This window comes from Canis lupus, chromosome 18, assembly GCF_048164855.1.
Source record: "Canis lupus baileyi chromosome 18, mCanLup2.hap1, whole genome shotgun sequence".
In the NCBI taxonomy this organism is placed as follows: domain Eukaryota; kingdom Metazoa; phylum Chordata; class Mammalia; order Carnivora; family Canidae; genus Canis; species Canis lupus.
In genome coordinates this window covers 37,526,503-37,544,605 of record NC_132855.1, presented here as the reverse complement: position 1 = coordinate 37,544,605, position 18,103 = coordinate 37,526,503, and the positions used below count along the sequence as shown (strand labels likewise).

General features: G+C 38.5%; 1 long non-coding RNA gene across 7 annotated transcripts in view; it reads right to left on the bottom strand.

Annotated features, from left to right (window-relative positions):
• Positions 1–18,103, bottom strand: part of LOC140608988 (uncharacterized) — a 103,777-nt gene that overhangs the window by 57,493 nt on the left and 28,181 nt on the right. Inside the window, exon 1 of one of the 7 annotated variants that reach the window (XR_012010987.1) lies at positions 13,883–14,096. The exons of 4 other annotated variants lie outside the window; for them this stretch is intronic. This is a non-coding gene — a long non-coding RNA (uncharacterized lncRNA). Of the gene's footprint in view, positions 1–856; positions 966–13,559; positions 13,861–13,882; positions 14,097–18,103 lie in introns of those variants that run through there. 2 more of the 7 variants (XR_012010989.1, XR_012010992.1) reach the window with 2 other exon arrangements.

Genomic DNA, 18,103 nt, shown 5'->3' with positions numbered 1-18,103 from the left:
AGAAACTGGCCTTATATATCCCACAGCAGATCTAGCTTTGCAAGACATATTTAAAATTCTCAATATGCTGAATCTTAACAGAGAAGTAAAATCTCAGTAAGCATATTCTGGCAGCATGTCACCTGGTAACTAACAAAGAACACCCAAAATAGTAGACAGAGATCACTGAAAAATATAAAAGTAAGGAATCAAAGCAGTGCTTAATATATTACTGTGAATGGAAACTGGGGAGCCCTCATTCTGCAGCAAATGCCTAGCCAGCTTTATAACTTATTTTATACTAAAATTGGACTGAGAATCCTATTTTCTAATATCAATACTTTGGAAATGTATTTCCAATAGTTTAGAAATGAAGAAAATAAGATTGCTCAGTGGGAGTTTACTGTGAAATCAAGAATATCATTGATCAAATATATATATATGCAATATATCAAGAAAAGGGACTATCTCTAACAAATCTTTTATAATGCTAAATTTTTTATATCAAGATATTAATTGTAGAACTAGAAGAGGCCTAGAAGGTCCAAATGCCTCTATTGTAGATATGGATATTAAGACTCAGAAAGGTTACATGATTTGTTCAAGGATCCAAGGCTTATCCAGCCTATAACCCAAGTCTCCTATGTCCTAGTCTATTGTTTTTCTCATTATTACACCCTCCTTTTATATGGAATTTTCTGATTAATTAAGGTCACTCCATTCTTAGTGATCTGGTTACTAGCTGAGTAACAAATCACCGTGTAACTCAATGATGTAGAACAACTATCTATGGTGGTCATTGAGTCTGTGGGTCATAGATTCAGACAAGGTACTGTGGGGATGGCTTGGGACTATGATCATCTACAGACTCACTCACATGTCTGCTGATTGATGGTGGCTATCCCTGGGCCCTCAACTGGGGCTGTGGGCCAGAATGCCAACAAGTAGCCTCTCTCCAAGTAGCCTGAGCTTCCTCACAACATGGTGACCGGTCTCCAAGGGTGAGCATCTCAAGAGAGAGAGAACCAGATAGAGGTCATATTGCCATTTATGACCTATCTTGCAAATCCTGCAAATAGACTTCACCTCTTGATGGGAAGTGGCAAAATACTAGAACAGCATGTAGGACCAGAAGTATTGCTGTGGCCACTTTTGGAAGCTACAGTCTGCTACAATTAAAATTAAAAGCATTCTTTCACCAGAAGAAAACTGGCAGGAGAAAAGAGGCAGAAGAACAACTAACAAATCACACCTGAAGGCTGAGTGTGCCTGTTCCCATTTCTTTCCCTCTGGGGAACTTTGCAATCTGTGCTTACTGCAAATTGAACAGGAATGAAGCATTTTAACTCAACATGATTGAAGCTCTTATTTCATTTAACTGTCTAGTTTGGTGTGTTGGAAAGTATGTTTATAGGATGTATCCCTAGCATAAAGCCTTCACAATGAAGAAAAGGGGAAAAATTGTTTTAATTGAAGAAATTATTTTTTAAAAATAGATCATGTGCTAGACTATAAAGAAAACATCAATAAATCTCCTAAAGTACAACGTGCACAGACATATTCTCTGACCACAGAACAATAAAACTACAAATTAGGACCAAACATTTAAACAAAAATTTCCCACCCACTTGGAAATTTAAAAATACTCTTCTATAGATCTCTTGGGCATAAAAGGGGAAATGTGATTGCAATTACAGAATACTTAGAAAATAAGAATAATGAAAATACTACAAATAAAAACTCATGGGATAAGGCTAAAGTTCTGTTTAAGAGGCATATAAATTTGTAAGGAATGAATAATGACAACACCAGCATCAGTAGCAATGGCTGGCACTTCACGTGTCAGGTGCTGTTCTAGGAGCATTACATGCATCAATTCATTTAATCCACACAACATATAAATAGATACTGTTATTTTGCAGGGGAGGAAAATGAAACACAGAAAGGATCAATGACTTGAGCAGGATCATGCAACTAGCTTCTAACACATGATAAGCAATGTTCCAGGCATTGGGGCTACAACAGTGATGCAAGCAGGTAGAGTTAATGCTCTCTTACAGGTCCTCAATACTGCTTGGCAAGAGTGGGAATTCTGGTTCCCCATGGGGCCTCCACTGACACCTTGGTGGCTAGAGGGGCAGAAGTGCCTCATTATTGCTGGATGGTAGAAAGCCCTGAAGTTCATGAGGCCTTCTCTGACAGCACCCCATCAGGGAGGGGAAAAAGGCTTTGCTAATGTCAGGTAGGGATGGAAGTCCAGGCTTCTTGTGTGGTCCTCACTGGCACTGGGGAGGAGGGAGAGGGGAAAATGTGTGTCATTACTGCCTGGTGGGGATGAAAATCTCAGCTCCCTACTTATACTTCTCTGATGCCACCTTGGCAGGTGTTGGGGTGCCTTGGTACAGCCTTGTTGAGAGCTGAAGTCTAGGTTTCCCAATAGGACTTTGCTGGCATGAGTGAGAGTGGGGCCACAGCTTTTTCTGTGGTTTTGGCTGGGGTAGAGCACTTTAGATAATTTAAAAGTTTTCTATTTTGCTAGGCTGACACTTTCCTGGTCCTTTAGCTAAACAGAGCAGGCTTTTGTTGGGGCTTTTTCTGTCTGCCTGTTGGTGTTTGTGGGCTGCCAGCTTTTTTTAGCTCCAAGTCTGGGATATATGAGGCAGGCAAACAAACAAACATTGGGAACTAACCACTGTGTCCCAAAGTCCCTAGCTGGTCTGCCTTCATCTCTTGCCTTTCAGTATATATACATAATACTATATTGAGAGAGTAATATGTAAGTGTTTTAGTTTTACTTAGCTGGAGGAATATGGAAAAATAGATCAACTTCATCTTCTCAGAAGAGGAAAGCTCCTGTTTTGTATTAAGAAAAAAAAAAAAAAAACAAACACAAAAAACCTGATGGCATGTGCCCGTTCTTAGAACAAGAGGAAAATCAAAATGACAGAAAATCACTGATAGTGATAGGTGGAGAGGAGAAGGGATGGGATCCTGCACACATGTGGACAGGTGGCCTTAGACATGAACATGGATAATTAATCCAGTCACAAGAAGGAAAGCTTAGAATATATTACAAATGCAGGGAGTTTGGTGGGTACTTGGATGAGGAAGCTCTCTAGTGTTAGATTCCATTGCCTCAGTGAAATAAGAAGGGGGCACCTGGGTGGTATAGTCAGTTGAGTGTCTGACTCTTGGTTTTGGCTCAGGTTGTGGTCTCAGAGTCATGGAATCAAGCCTGCTTTCAGGCTCTGTGCTCAACTCAGAGTCTGCTTGAGTTTCTCTCTCCCTCTCCCTTTGCTCCTCTCCCCTCCCCCACCCTACATGCTGTCTCTCTAAAATCAATCAGTCAATCAATCTTTGAAATAAAAAGGGAAGCCATCAACTGAGAGAGGGAGGTGGAGTCAGGGAAGGCTGGGGTTTGCAAAGAAGTTGCTTTGAAGAATGATAGAGGGATCCCTGGGTGGCGCAGCGGTTTGGCACCTGCCTTTGGCCCAGGGCACGATCCTGGAGACCCGGGATGGAATCCCACGTCGGGCTCCTGGTGCATGGAGCCTGCTTCTCCCTCTGCCTATGTCTCTGCCTCTCTCTCTCTCTTTCTCTCTCTCTCTCTGTGTGACTATCATAAATAAATAAAAATTAAAAAAAAAAAAGAAGAACGGTAGAGTGAACAGACTAGAGAAATACAGTAGGATTGCTGAGCACACTGAAGCCACATCAATTTAGAAGGAAACCAGTTGGCATAGTTGTTTCCTCCAGAGCTAGGTAAAGAGTAGGAAGATAGATGTGGGTTTAATCAATAACTGTTGCCAGATCAGATGTTAGAAGGGAAAAGAATCAAGGACAAGGAGGATATGGATAAGGGAGGGAATGTGATGATGGACCATGACATGACACAACTCTGGAAGACACTATTTACACAGTATTTTGCAACACGGGTACGCTTCATGAATTCTAATCTGAATGAGGTTGAACCTGAGAAAATGGACAGTAAAGATTTGGTAGTGACCGGATTGGAGTCCTAACGGGGTTGAATAGTTGTTCAAGTGGGAGTAATAAATTACAGGCACTCAAAGACAGGAGATCATAGCCATAGAGAAGATATTTGAAACTGAGATTTAGGAAGTGAAACAGGCATTAGAAGTGAAAAGATCTAGGGTATGAGAAAATATAGCTGAGGTGGAATGGATGGAAGACTACTGACAAACTAGATGCCCTTAACAGCCTTCTTACTGACAATAGCTAAAAATGATTTATAAAATTTAAAACTATATTTTTAAATGCACTAATGACATAATAACAAGGCAAGGCCAACATGAATTCAGAGCAAGATCCTAATAAGATGATTCAGCCACTGATGCTTGCTTTTGCATTGAGGACTTTCGACAATTCAGGGGATCTCGAGTTCCAGTGTTCACAGCCCTGCAATATATGGGTGATAGGTGACAAAGTCCAGGTCCAGCTCTAAGAAGGCAATCGAAAGACAGCATCCTACATAAAGCTCAAAACAGTACACTAGAAATAATATTGTGTCCATTCCAAACAATAAGGACATTTGCTCATCTTAAAATTGGCACTGGGTACAGAGAAAGGAAAATCTTTCTTGAAAATTTATTAGTAAAAGTTAGCCCTTATGGGTGAGTTTTGATGCCTGAGTTGCACAGCCTAGGTGGTCTAGGAAAATTTTAAGCTGAGAATTTAGTGTAAAGAGGCCCTCCTTCGTGATACCCATGAGCACCTGGCAGAAAAAAAAAGCAAATCGTTTTTAAATAAACTCCCTTCAATCTATATCTCAAAGAATTTCCATAGAAATAGTGATCCACATTATAAAAAGAAAAGCAGGGGGATCCCTGGGTGGCGCAGCGGTTTAGCACCTGCCTTTGGCCCAGGGCGTGATCCTGGAGACCCGGGATCAAATCCCACATCGGGCTCCTGGTGCATGGAGCCTGCTTCTCCCTCTGCCTGTGTCTCTGCCTCTCTCTCTCTCTCTCTCTCTCTCTCTCTGTGACTATCATAAATAAATAAATAAAAATTAAAAAAAAATAAAGGTTCTCTTAAATTAAAAAAAATAAATAAATAAATAAAATAAATAAAAAGAAAAGCAGGGGCTCCTGGGTGGCTCAGTTGGTTAAGCTTTCACCTTCGGCTCTGGTCATGATCTCAGGGTCCTGGGATGGAGCCCTGCACTGGGCTTCCTGTTCAGTGGGGAGTCTGCTTCTCTCTCTCCTCCCCACTGTGCTCTCTGTCGCTCTCTCTCTCTCTGTCTCTCAAATAAATAAATAAAATCTTAAAAAGAAAATAAGAAGCATAAGTGAGACCCAACAAAAACAACAAGCAACTATCACCCATAGCAATCAGGTATTGGACACACCAGATGGTACAAAATCTACATACAATTTGTAATGATTAAAGAGGCAAAACTAGGGAGTCATCACTTGCAGGAGATAAGATTTTTTTTTTTTTACATAGAGAATATAAAAGAATCTATATATAAATCAGAATCCAAATATTTTAGTAAAATTGTGACTTGCAAGGTATTTTTAAAATGCATTTCTATATAGCAGCAATTAGAATATGTAATAAAAATATCGTTTATAATACTATCAAAAATATTAAATACCTAAGAATAAGTTTAACAAAATATGACTAAGACATGTATATAGAAAATCATAAAATTGAAAAAAATTAAAGGGAACCTAAATAAATGGGAAAAGATATTATGTCCATGGATAAGAAGAGTTAATATTATGAAGTTGTTGCTCCTTTTGAAATTGACCCCAAGGTTTATTTTATTACATTTAAAATCTCAAGAAGGTGTTTATTTTGGCAAGTGGGCATTGAGGAATAGATAATGGAACTTGGTGAGTTGATTCTCAAGTGTACTAGACCTGACATTGAAAATCAGTTGAGAAAGTATGGGCTTTAAGTACATGATGCTGAGACAACTGGTTATTCATACTGAAAAAGAAAAAGAATCTGAAACCCAACCTCACACCACATGCAAAAATCAATTCTAGGTAGATGAAAGGCTCAATATTAGGTAGAGCTTAAAACCTCTTGAAGATAAAATAAGAGAATACCCTTTACAATTAAAGGAAGGGAAGGATTTCGAAAGCTAGACAGAAGAGCCGCACAAAGAGTAAAGGAAAATGTTACTAAAGTCAGCTACATTAAAATTAAGAATTTCTGTTTATCAAGAGATATCATAACAAGTAAAAATGAGATTCATAGACTGGAAGAGGGTATTTGCTTTACCATGTGACAAAAGGTTAGTATCTGGACTACATAAAAACTGTAAGCCAATAAGAAAAATACAACCTAATTTATTTTTATTTTAAATGGGAAAAAAATTTGCATGGGCACATCACTGAAGAGAACTGAAATGGTAAATTAACATATGAAAATATATTCAACTTCATTTGTAATCAGGGAAATGCAAGTTAAAACCACAGTGGTATACTATTTCAATCTCAGCAGTTTGACAAAAAGTTTTAAGTGTGAAATACCAAGAATTAGAGATGTGGAACCAATAAATTCTCATACAACTGCTGGTGGGAGAATAAAGTTATTCCAACCACTTTGAAAGATAATTCAGCATCATCTATCAGGTTGAAATGTATATGCTCTTTGACTCAGAAATTCCACTTTCTGATGTTTGGCTTATAGAAACTAGTATACATGTATTGAGAGATAGGTACAAAAGATATTCATAGTAGCATACTTGTAACAGCAAAAGCTGGAAATAACCAAAATAGTCACCAACACTAGAATAGATTAAAAATTATGATATGTTCATATAATTGAATACTATACAGCAATAAAAATGAATGAATTGTAGTTATTTGCAAAAACATGAATGAATCTCAGGAACATATTATGATGATTATTATTATTTTTAAAGATTTTATTTATTTATTCATGACAGACAGAGAGAGAGAGGCAGAGACACAGGCAGAGGGAAAGGGAGAGAAGCAGGCGCCATGCAGGGAGCCTGATGTGGGACTCGATCCTGGGTTTCCAGGATCACGCCCCGGGCCAAAGGTGGCACCAAACCGCTAGGCCACCAGGGCTGCCCAGGAACATATTATTGAGTGGAAAAAGCAAGTCACAGAAAGATCCATATAGCAAAATTCAAATTATATGAAGTTAAAAAAACATGCAAAATTGATTACATATTATATGTTCATGTATATATGTACATGTGATAAAACAGAAATAAAATAAAGGGAATGATAAGAAAGGAAGGATAGAATTGGAGAGGGACACATGGACTTAAATGTTTTATGTCTTTTTTTTATTTATTTTATTTTATTTATTTATTTTTTTTATTTATTCATGATAGTCACACAGAGAGAGACAGAGAGGCAGAAACACAGGCAGAGGGAGGAGCAGGCTCCATGCAGGGAGCCCGACGTGGGATTCGATCCCGGGTCTCCAGGATCGCGCCCCGGGCCAAAGGCAGGCGCCAAACCGCTGCGCCACCCAGGGATCCCTTTTTTTTTTTTTTAAAGAGAAGAGACAGAGCATGAGGTGGGGGTGGGGAGGGTGGGCAGAAGGAGAGGAAGAGAGAGAATCCTAAGCAGGCTCCATGCTCAACATGGAGCTGGACACAGGGCTCTATCGCACAACCCTGAGATCATGACATGAGCCAAACTCAGGAGTCAGAGGCTTAACCAACTGACCACGCAGGCACCCCTTAACTGTTCTATGTCTTAAATAGAACAGGGTGTATACAAGTAAGAGATCATTGTATTGTTACTTTTTTACCCTTAAACTTTTATTTACAAATATTCTCTTGCATATATTCAATATTTAATAAAAATAAAATTTCAAGGCTCTTTGGAATTGGGGAGGTTAAAAGGGGTTTATCACAGCATGCTTTTATGCTGGAAAGTTGGAAACAGCAAAGGTCCCCAATCAGAGTCCAGTTAAATAAAGTACATCTGTATAACACCGATGAAGAATGAGAAGTTAGAAGTGCACATACTGATATGAGAAGATGTTCCTTGTAGAGTAGGTGAAAGAAGTTACAAAACAATGTAGTATCCCACTTGAATAAGAAACATAAAAATGCACATACATAAAAATATATAGGAAGTGTTTAATCAGTACACCAAAAAGTTAATAGTGTTGAGATCTGGGTGTTGGCTATTAGAATAATATATGAAGAGGTTTTTTTCCTTATTGATCGATCTTATTTTTTCTACCAGAAACATATATTACTCTCATACTGGAAAACTTTTTTTAAAAAGTCAGAGAAAGATTAACAAAGCATATCTAAGATACATCAGATAGAAGAATGTAAATATAAAATAGTTGGAATTGGACCTTCACAAACTATGTATGTTATTTAAAGAAAGTGACTATGCTTTTCCTAGAGTTAAAAAGATTTGAAGATTGGGATCCCTGGGTGGCGCAGCGGTTTGGCGCCTGCCTTTGGCCCAGGGCGCGATCCTGGAGACCCGGGATCGAATCCCAAATCAGGCTCCCGGTGTATGGAGCCTGCTTCTCCCTCTGCCTATGTCTCTGACTCTCTCTCTCTCTCTCTCTCTGTGTGACTATCATAAACAAATAAAAATTAAAAAAAAAAAAGATTTGAAGATGAATGGATTTATCTATGAAGTTTCTGGCTAAAAGACTAAATAAAGATTTAAATTCTTCCCGATTTAATTTACAGGATTAAAACTATCCCAAACAATTATCAAACACAAATTTTTTTGTAACCAGGTTATGGTGACAGATGTTAACCAGACTTATTGTGATGGTAATTTTGCAATATGTACAAATATCGAATCATTATGTTGTATACCTAAAACTAAAAATATGATAGGTCAATTACAAGTCAATAAGAAAATAAAATGTAAAAATTCCAAAAACAATCTCAATTTTTAATTGATAAAATGGTTGTAAAGTCAATCTAGATGAATAAATATGTCTATTGATAAGAGAATTCTGCAAACTAAGAATTAAAAGGTTAGACTTGTTCTAATGGATGCTAAAATGACAGATAAAGTGACAACCACTAAACCAATATAAATGCAAATAGAAAACTCTTAAACAAATAGTAGAAAGTGCTCAAACATCTCTTTGTGCTTTTAAAAACAGTATTTGATGAAGGATATAATGGTAACAGAATGTGATGAACCATTAAATAAATGATGCTGGAATAATGGCTAAGAAAGGGTAGCTAATTTTTCATCTTAAAATGTATTTTAAAATAAATTTGACTATATTCATATACATCTAAAAGAAATTCTAGATAAATATAAAAAATAAAGCATTATAAAGAAAGGAACACAGAAAATATGTAACAGTTCACAAGAGGGTAAGTCACTAATCCAGTGATTTTGCAGAACCAATTGATAATCTTGACTACAGGAAAACAGGAAAACCCTGTTTTCCTTCACAGTGCTTCCTTTGGCTTCTATGCACACACTGTCCTGATTTTTCTCCTACCACTTACTTTGGCTACTGCTTCTCCAATTCCTTTGCAGGATTATCTTCCTCTGGAGACCATTAAATGTTTGAGTTCTTCAGGGCCCATTCCTTCTCTATACTGTCTCCCAAGGTATTTGCATTCATACCCATGGCTCCAATTACAACCTCTGCCCAGGCAACTCAAATTTAACTCTAGCCCAACCATTTTCTTACCTATCAGTATTAGTCAGGATTCCTGAAAGAAATAGGTGACACACTCAAAATGGGTATAGTTAAGGAGATTCTAGTTACAGGAGCACTTCAAAGGGTTTAGGGAAAGCAACGAAGGATGGTGATACAGTATCTCAGGAAGCTATTATTGCCTTAGGCCTAAAGAAACAAGGAGATAGAAATTGTTACCTGATGAGAGACAGAGAGAGAGAGAAAACACACAAGAGAAAAAAGAAATAGGAGGAAGAAGGGCAAGAGAAGAAAGAGGCAATAAAAGGAGGGTTTAGAGGTGAGGAAAGGAGGGAGGAGAGGAAGAGAGAATGCAAGATGTAAATAATAAGGAATAAATACTCTGCTCTCATTTTCTTCCTTCAATTTTCTGTCTGTACCTCCCATTCGCCAAACCCAACTAGAAGCCATGGGAGCCAGGAGCATTGAGCATGTGAAATCCTAATGCATTCCACACAGCTCAGTATCTTTGGACACAGAGAGTAGAGAAGGGTAGAGAGTGGCTCTAGATGAGCATACAGAAGATACCTACCTAATATTCACCTCCTACTTGGCTTCTTCTCTAGGACATCCCATGGGTATTTCAAATGCAACAGGTCCAAAATTGAACTCACAAACTGCCCATTTCACACCTTCACCTCTCCAAAGTCAAACTAACAACAACAAAAACAAACTGGTCCTCTTTCAGCATGCTTTGTGTCATCAAGTGGTATGAAGGTCAGGTCTGTATTTTTGTAGCCATGTAGGAATGGAGTGGACTGCGACAAAGGTAGGCACAAACAGATCACTAATATGGCTATTCCATTAGTCAAGGCAGAAGTGATGATAAAATGGAATAAGAAAGTGTTGGTAATGGTGGAAGGAAGTAGGTGGATTGAAGCAGACTGGAGATATTTAGAAGACAAAATTCATAGGACTTGATATTGGATGTTGAAGGCAAGGGTAATATGATTGTTAAAGATGACACCTCTAATGATTTCCTGTAGATTTTAGGAAGCAGGAACAACTCCTTATCACAGACTTATTGGCTCTGCATGGTCAGCATCCCCCACCCCTCACTTTCCACCCCCCACTCTTCATCTTCCATCTAGCCCCTCTCGAGATGTGGGCTATACTACATTCTTTCAATCCTTCATATTTTTTGTGCTTGCCCCTGAGCAGGACCTTTGCACCTGCTATTTCCACTGCCTGTAACATTCTTACCTGGCTACCCAACTTCTTTATCATTCATAGCTCAATCACCACTTCCCTAGGGAAGCTTCTCCTGATTTTCCTAAGTAGATCTAATCCTATTAAAGTTCTTATATATTTTGTCTTTCCTTTTGCGTGATCTATCCATTAACAGTTCATATTCATGTGTGTGGCTTTTCAGTTAATGTCTAACCTACTCTCAATCCCCCACTAGAATACAAACTCCGTAACAACAGAGACTGTGTCTTTATTGGCTTTTTCGTATAGTCTATTACCTCTCATAGGTTTTGGCATCTTGTAGTTCACATATATACATTCTTGAATGAATGAATGGATAAAAGTAAAAGCAATGGAATATATCACAAAGAAAAACAGTGATGAATTTAATAGACTTAAATTACAATCTTCCATACATTAAACAAGAGTAAATGATAAGTGAGAAATTAGAGACATATTGATAATATAAGGATTATACCCTCAGTAGAGTTCTTGCCACACCAAGAATAAAAGCACAACAGGAATCGACAAAATCAAAACAAAACAATCCCATAGAACAGAAAGAGTTAGGACAACTTCTCACTGCAAAAATCAAAACACCAAATCATACTGACCTAAATAATAGAGAAGTGTACTATTTCATGTAGCTAGAAAGACAAGATGGCTTCTCTCAGGATCATAAGTGGATACCCAACTAATACTGGGAGCAACATGCTTTCATATTCACATCTATCAGAAAAAAAAAAAAAAAAGAGAGAGACATAGTCGCTTCCCTAGCAATGAAATCCAAGACCTTCTCTTCAGCCTTATTGAGTCAATTTAGGACCATGCTGGATCAAATGTGCTGTCAGAGGAATGCCATGTTCTAATTTTGAGCCATTCACTAACTAGCAAGAGAAATTGGATTGCCATGCTTGGCTTATTTTAATCAGGACCCATTCCTGGCACTGGGGTCAATTCCAGAAACCACACTGGTGTTGAATCAAATATAATGTCCACTAGTACTGGCCACAACTGTGAGAGAGAAACGGTCAACCTTAGGAGTGAGGAAGATACAAAAAAATAAAAATAGCAAAGTATCATTGTTCAACTCCAAAATTTAAAGTTTGCTTTTTAAAAAATTCTATTACTTACTGAAAGTGGGTTATAAATTGACATAACCTTTCTGGAGGGCAATTGGTCAATATACAAAAACATCTCAAACATAATAAGTTTCATAATATATATGTGTGTGTAGAAATAAGGAGGAAACTCAGAAATGTTCTTGTGGTTGTCTCTGGCTGGTACAAATATGGGTGCTTTTTATTTTCTTTTAAATATTTTCCAAATATTATTTAACAACCTAATTTCATTTGCTTAAACACAAAGAACATGAAGTAACCTGTTATTTCAGAACATGGCTAACTTTTTTTTGGTCAGAATTCTGGAAGCTTAAGTACTGGTAGCAAAAGTAGTTTCAGGGATTCGTTTGCTATCTTAAAATGATGGAAAGAAAGTAGCAATTTGTCCAAATCAAAGATCTGAGTTATGGAAGTCTCTGCTTCAGGAGTTCTAGGTGATTAGCCCAATTGGCCTAGAATGCAGGGGAAAAAAAAAAAAAAGACAAGGCATAAAATCCTGTCGAAAGATCTGTAGCTACTACTGATTTAGCATAAAGCTTGTCCTTCTAATTCAACCTCTCACTCAACTTTATAGTCCCTTGCCTCTTGATCCTAGTGGGTAAACAGTGAAGGCCACATGCCCAGATTTAGCTTGAATTAATGTCACTTTCATTGAGAAGAGGCTGGACATTTAAGAAAAATATGAGCATAGGAAAACTTCCAAACTCACTTTTAAGTTAAGAGTCTGAACACCTAGGGTAAAGGAATGTATGTTACTGAACTGGGGATTTCCAACAGATATTTAACCCAAGGCGAGGATGTTAACTAACTCCATTTTATTCAGTGATGATGTTCCTTCTCCAGATTTAATTTTATAATTTCCCCCATTTATTCTCAAACTATTTATTCCTTTAATTCTCTTCCTGCCCCTACCATTACCTCTCTGAGTAACCTTGGATAAGTCATTTAACCTCCGCTGTATCTTTTCTGAAAACAGGCCTCTGTCATCGATTTCCCTCTGCCTAAACATTTCTAAATTTCACTGAAGGGAGAGATCAGCAAAATCACTCTATGAATTTAGGATTGCCCTTAAGCTAATGAGAGAATGTTTATTGTATTTTACACAAGTAAAATACAAGTCTCCTTTATGAGACTTAAAAACAGATCTTCCACTTAAATAAATTTAAGGGAATGTGCCAGCAGCAGATCCTACCCTGTCCGTTCCCCCAGCAGTTACAGCCAGCCAGCGGCTCAGCCTGCACCTAAATTGGCCATGAACAGACAAGTGAGGACAGCAGAAAGGCAGGAAATGGGGTTAGGTTGATTTCCATCTATTAGCAGCAGCTTAAACTGGCGTGCTGGGCAGCTCTGTCTCCCATTGGCTACAGCTGCTGAGAGCAGCAGGATGAGGGTTGACCTATATCTGTCGGGTGTAAGTCAAACCCTGAATCTGTAGCAAACTTCAGTGTTCCAGAACGCCAAGTTTAACTTACGCCCAACCACACACAATATTTTTATCAGGAACTGTGATACTCTCCACCTGCGAAGAACTTACATCTGTGGGTCCCCCCTCCCCCCTGCCCCAACAGATTCTTTTGCTTTCTTTCTCACTGCCTCTCCCTCCTGTCATCCTCTTACCATTTTTGTTCTTCTGCTTCTGTGTCATCCTCTGGCTGAGAGGGGTTGTTATGGTCACAGCTGTGCTCCTTCTAGCAATCACAGTGACACCGGCCCTTCCCTGCCTGCCCCAGTTTCCATCTGACCATGTCGTGCCCCTGCCTAGCCACTGTAGCTGTTACCCCAGACTGCCACTGCTTCCAGCCCACATGTGCCCTTCTGGGCCACCAAAAGTTTCAGAATGTGTCAGTTGCTAATGCAACTGCAGCTGTGGACAGAAATATAGTATAAACAACATTCAAAACATGGGTCCTTCGAGTTCCTAAGCGGTAAATGTTACTTACTCATTTTTGAAGGCCAAGTAATTTTTTTCTATTTTTTTTAAAGGTAGAGTTCAATTATTTGGACATTTCTTTTCCTAGCCTAGGGAATAAACTACTTGAACTTCTCATTTATGCGACTACCATCCAAATGTGGCAAAGCTCCTTTCCCTTTGTCTTGAGTCTCAGTCGGTTGTACGTTGTTTTGGGTCTCAATCAGTAGGCGTAGGTACTTCTGCTCGCTGACGTCACAACGCAAAACTTAACCTAGTCAGTTCTGCCTTCACGCTAAAGCATCAGTAGGCTGCAGGCTTCTATTTAGAATGCAGAAACTGCTCTCTGATACCTATTATTTCTTCACTGAGGCCCTATAGTAACAGAAAAGCAGCCCAGGTGATGGAAAATTATTCTAGCAGCTCAGGTCCCCAAGCACATAAGCCACATCGCAGTAATTTGAGATGGAAAAGACCTATTAAGTCATCCCACTGATCCTCTGAGGGCATGTGGTGGTTTTTCCCCTCTCCAATATGCTGATCTACTTTTTAGTGCCTTTTCCAATTGTAAATGGCAAAAGTGATGGGGCTTCCACACCTCCCGGGGGACAGGGCAGCACAGTCTATAATAGATCTCTCCATTAGGGCATGAGACTTGCTCAGCCGCTTAAATCATCTTTGTTTTGACTTTCATTTCCATCATTCGTCCTCCTGACCCCTTGGACCACACTAAATAATGTCTCTCCATTCCTGCTATGTACATCCTCCAAGTACTTAGGGCTGATGAGCCAGTCCCTGCTAGTTAGAGCGGTGGTCAAGCTGGGAGACTTGTCTCTTTCATCTTCCTCTGAAGGCAGTCCCTCAGGCTTATAAATCATATTTGTTGCTCTTCAATGAACACCCATCAGTTTCTCAATAATTTGCCTCATTTCTTTGTCATTCACACTGGTCAGGAAATTCCCCTTTGTTTGTCTCTGTTGCCACAAAATAAGACAATGGTAGTAGGATCTCTGCTTACAGAAAACAGACCAGATCCTTTCAGCCACCACGGATCTTCCTACCCCTGAGATACTGGAGTCATCAAGTTCTTATCTTCAACTTTCTTACTTTACTTGGGGTGTGGGACTATGGTGTTCACAGGACTTCGGTGTGTACAGTGATAGGAGGAGTTGATCTGTATTCCAGCCAGCCAGCTTTCCATGTGGCGTATTCAGTTAACGCCCATTAGCTGTTTAAATCATAGCTCACTGCCCATCTCAATTCCCAGTTGGAAGAGCTTCCCCGAATGTCTTCAAGAGAATGTTAACCTCCTCTTTTCCACAAATGATCCCAGATTTACTGATTAAGGAGGGCACATGATGTGACAAGCACTAGGTTTTAGATGCAATTAATAAATAGTTGAACATTACATCTGGGACTAATGATGTGCCAACAACCACATCAGACACCTTTGCTAGAGGGGAAGTTCCTTTACTAGGAAAAGAGATGGGCTAGACCTCTCTACCTTAAACCAGGAAATTCTGGAGTTGGATTTGTAAGGCTAGGGTCAACAGTGTTCAGTCTGTCCCCAACCTCTCCAGTTAAGGTAACCCTCAGTGCTTAAAACACCACATTTAATGAGGCCTTTCCTAACATGCTCAAGACTCACATTTATGCAATCCTAATAGTTATCGTATTTTTTTGCAAACTGTTCTCCTCCAACAACACCAACCTTCTTAATAGTCAACCACCTTGTGAGGAAGGAATCTCTTATTTTACCAGGGAGGAAACTGAGGCTGAGAGAGGTTCCACTACCCAGCTTCACAAATATTTAATCAATTCTCCTTTCCCTTCTCTTTCATTCCTCCCTCTGAAGTCATTACAAAGAATGCTGCCCTCTGAGCAATAAATGAAGAGGTGCTAACTCTGTGTGGATTCCTTTTTTTAATTTTTTTTTTAATTTTTAATTTTTAATTTTTCTGTGTGGGTTCCTAGTCACCGAATTACTGCCCATCACATGATATTTTTCTGTGACTTAGCTGGCAAAAATACAGTAACCAGACATCATCCACAGTTTGAACGGAGTCCCATGGTTTATCGGTAGGATAATTTGCGTGTTATTCGATGACAGAAAGAGTATATTAAAATTTATAAGAAACAGCCTGCTATTTCTAACAATAATGTAACATTATTAGGGATGAGAAAAAAGTGAGCTTATCTCGTCAAATACCGGTTCAATCCTTAAGAGTATCTGTTTTTCCTGCAAAGCTGATAAAATTACATATACCTAAGATGAGGAAAGAACTGTATGTCAGAAAGTAGTAATAACACAATTTGAGAAAACAAAGAACCTGAATAATGCTGACACTTTTTGAGTAATATAAAAAGCAGAAATATAATTTTCTACCCAATGTGTAGTAAAAGAAGCATGGTGTCCTAGAACTGTGCTAACAGCTAAGCAAAAAAAGATGATTTATTACATCACTTATTTTCAAATATGGCTTATCAATATATTTAACATGGCACAAATTTGGTTATAGTAGGATAAAGACATCTTCTGAAGGAGGTTTATGCTCCAAGGACTGAAGTAGCTTCCAAATAAAACTCTTCAGGTGCTGTATTTTGAAAAATCAAGATTAAGGGCAGCCCTGGTAGCTCAGTGATTTAGCTCCACCTTCAGGGTGTGATCCTGGAGACCTGGGTTCGAGTCCCACGTCGGGCTTCCTGCATAGAGCCTGCTTCTCCCTCTGCCTGGGTCTCTGCCTCATTCTCTCTCTCTCTCTCTCTCTCTCTCTCTCTCTGTCTCTCATGAATAAATAAATAAAATCTTAAAAAAACAAAGAAAAGTCAAGATTAAGAAATTTATCTAAAATTTTTAATTGAATTGCTCTTTCTGTGGCCTGGCTGGAGAAAGCAGGTTGTACATGTATACTTACACTGTCAATGCATAAAATCATGAAGAAGTTGCCATCTCTCAAGTTATAGGGCAGAATTCTTCCTTTTGCATCAGTCTGTGGGCCCTCACTATCTTCTGTGTGACTGTATATTTTTGTTTAAAAACAACAACAACAAAAATCAGTTTACCCATCTTTCTCACTTCCCATCCCCTGGTTCCTGCAACCACCAATCTGTTCTATCTATGAGCTTGGTTTGTTTCAGATTCCACATATATGAGAGGTCATACAGTATTTGTCTTTCTTATTTCATATAGCATAATGCCCTCAGGGACCATCCATGTTACTGCAAATGGCAAGATTTCATTCTTTTTGTTGGCTGAATAATATTCCAATTGCATATATGCAACACAATTTCTGTATCCATCCATTGGTGGACTCTCAGACTGTTTCCACATATTAGCTATTGTACATAATGCTGAAATGAACATGGACATATATATATATCACTTCAAATTAGTGTTGTTTTCTTTAATACCCAGAAGCGGAATTGCTGATTATGTGATAGTTCTATTTTTAATTTTTTGAGGAAACCCCATACTGCTTTCCTTTGTGGCTGCACCCACAACAGTGCATAAGGTTCCCTTTTCTCCACATTCTAACATCTGTTATTGCTTGTCTTTTTGTAATAGCCATTATCAGGTGTGAGGTCATATGTCATTGTGGTTTTGATTTGCACATTCCTGATGATTAGTGGGGTTGAGCATCTTTTCATATACCTGTTGGTTATCTGTAGGTCTTCTCTGAAGAAAATGTCTGTTCAGATCTTCTGCCCATTCTAAACTGGATTTCTTTTTATTGCTATTGACTTGTTTGAAATCTTTGTATATTTTGGATATTAGGCCCTTATCAGATTTATAATTCACAAATACTTTTCCTGTTTGGTAGGTTGCCCTTTCATTTTGTTGATGGTTTCCTTTGCAGTGCAGAAGTTTTTTTAGTTTGATGTAATCCTACTTGTTTATGTTTGCTTTTGTTGCTTTTGCTTTGTGGTATCAGATTAAAAAGAACTCATCACCAAGATCTGTATTAAGGAGATTATCACCTATATTTTCTTATAGTTTTATGGTTTCAAGTCTTATGTTCAAGTCTTTAATCCATTTTGAGCTCATTTTTGTGTACGGTGTACAGATTCCACATAATAGTGGAATAGTGGTCCAGTTTCATGCTTTTGCATGTGGCTGTCTAGTTTGCCCAACATCATTTATTAAAGAGACTGCCCTTTTCCTATTGTATGTTCTTCGCTCCTTTGTTATAAAGTAATTGACTATATATGCATGGGTTTATTTCTGGGCAATCTGTTCTGTTCTATTGAGTGA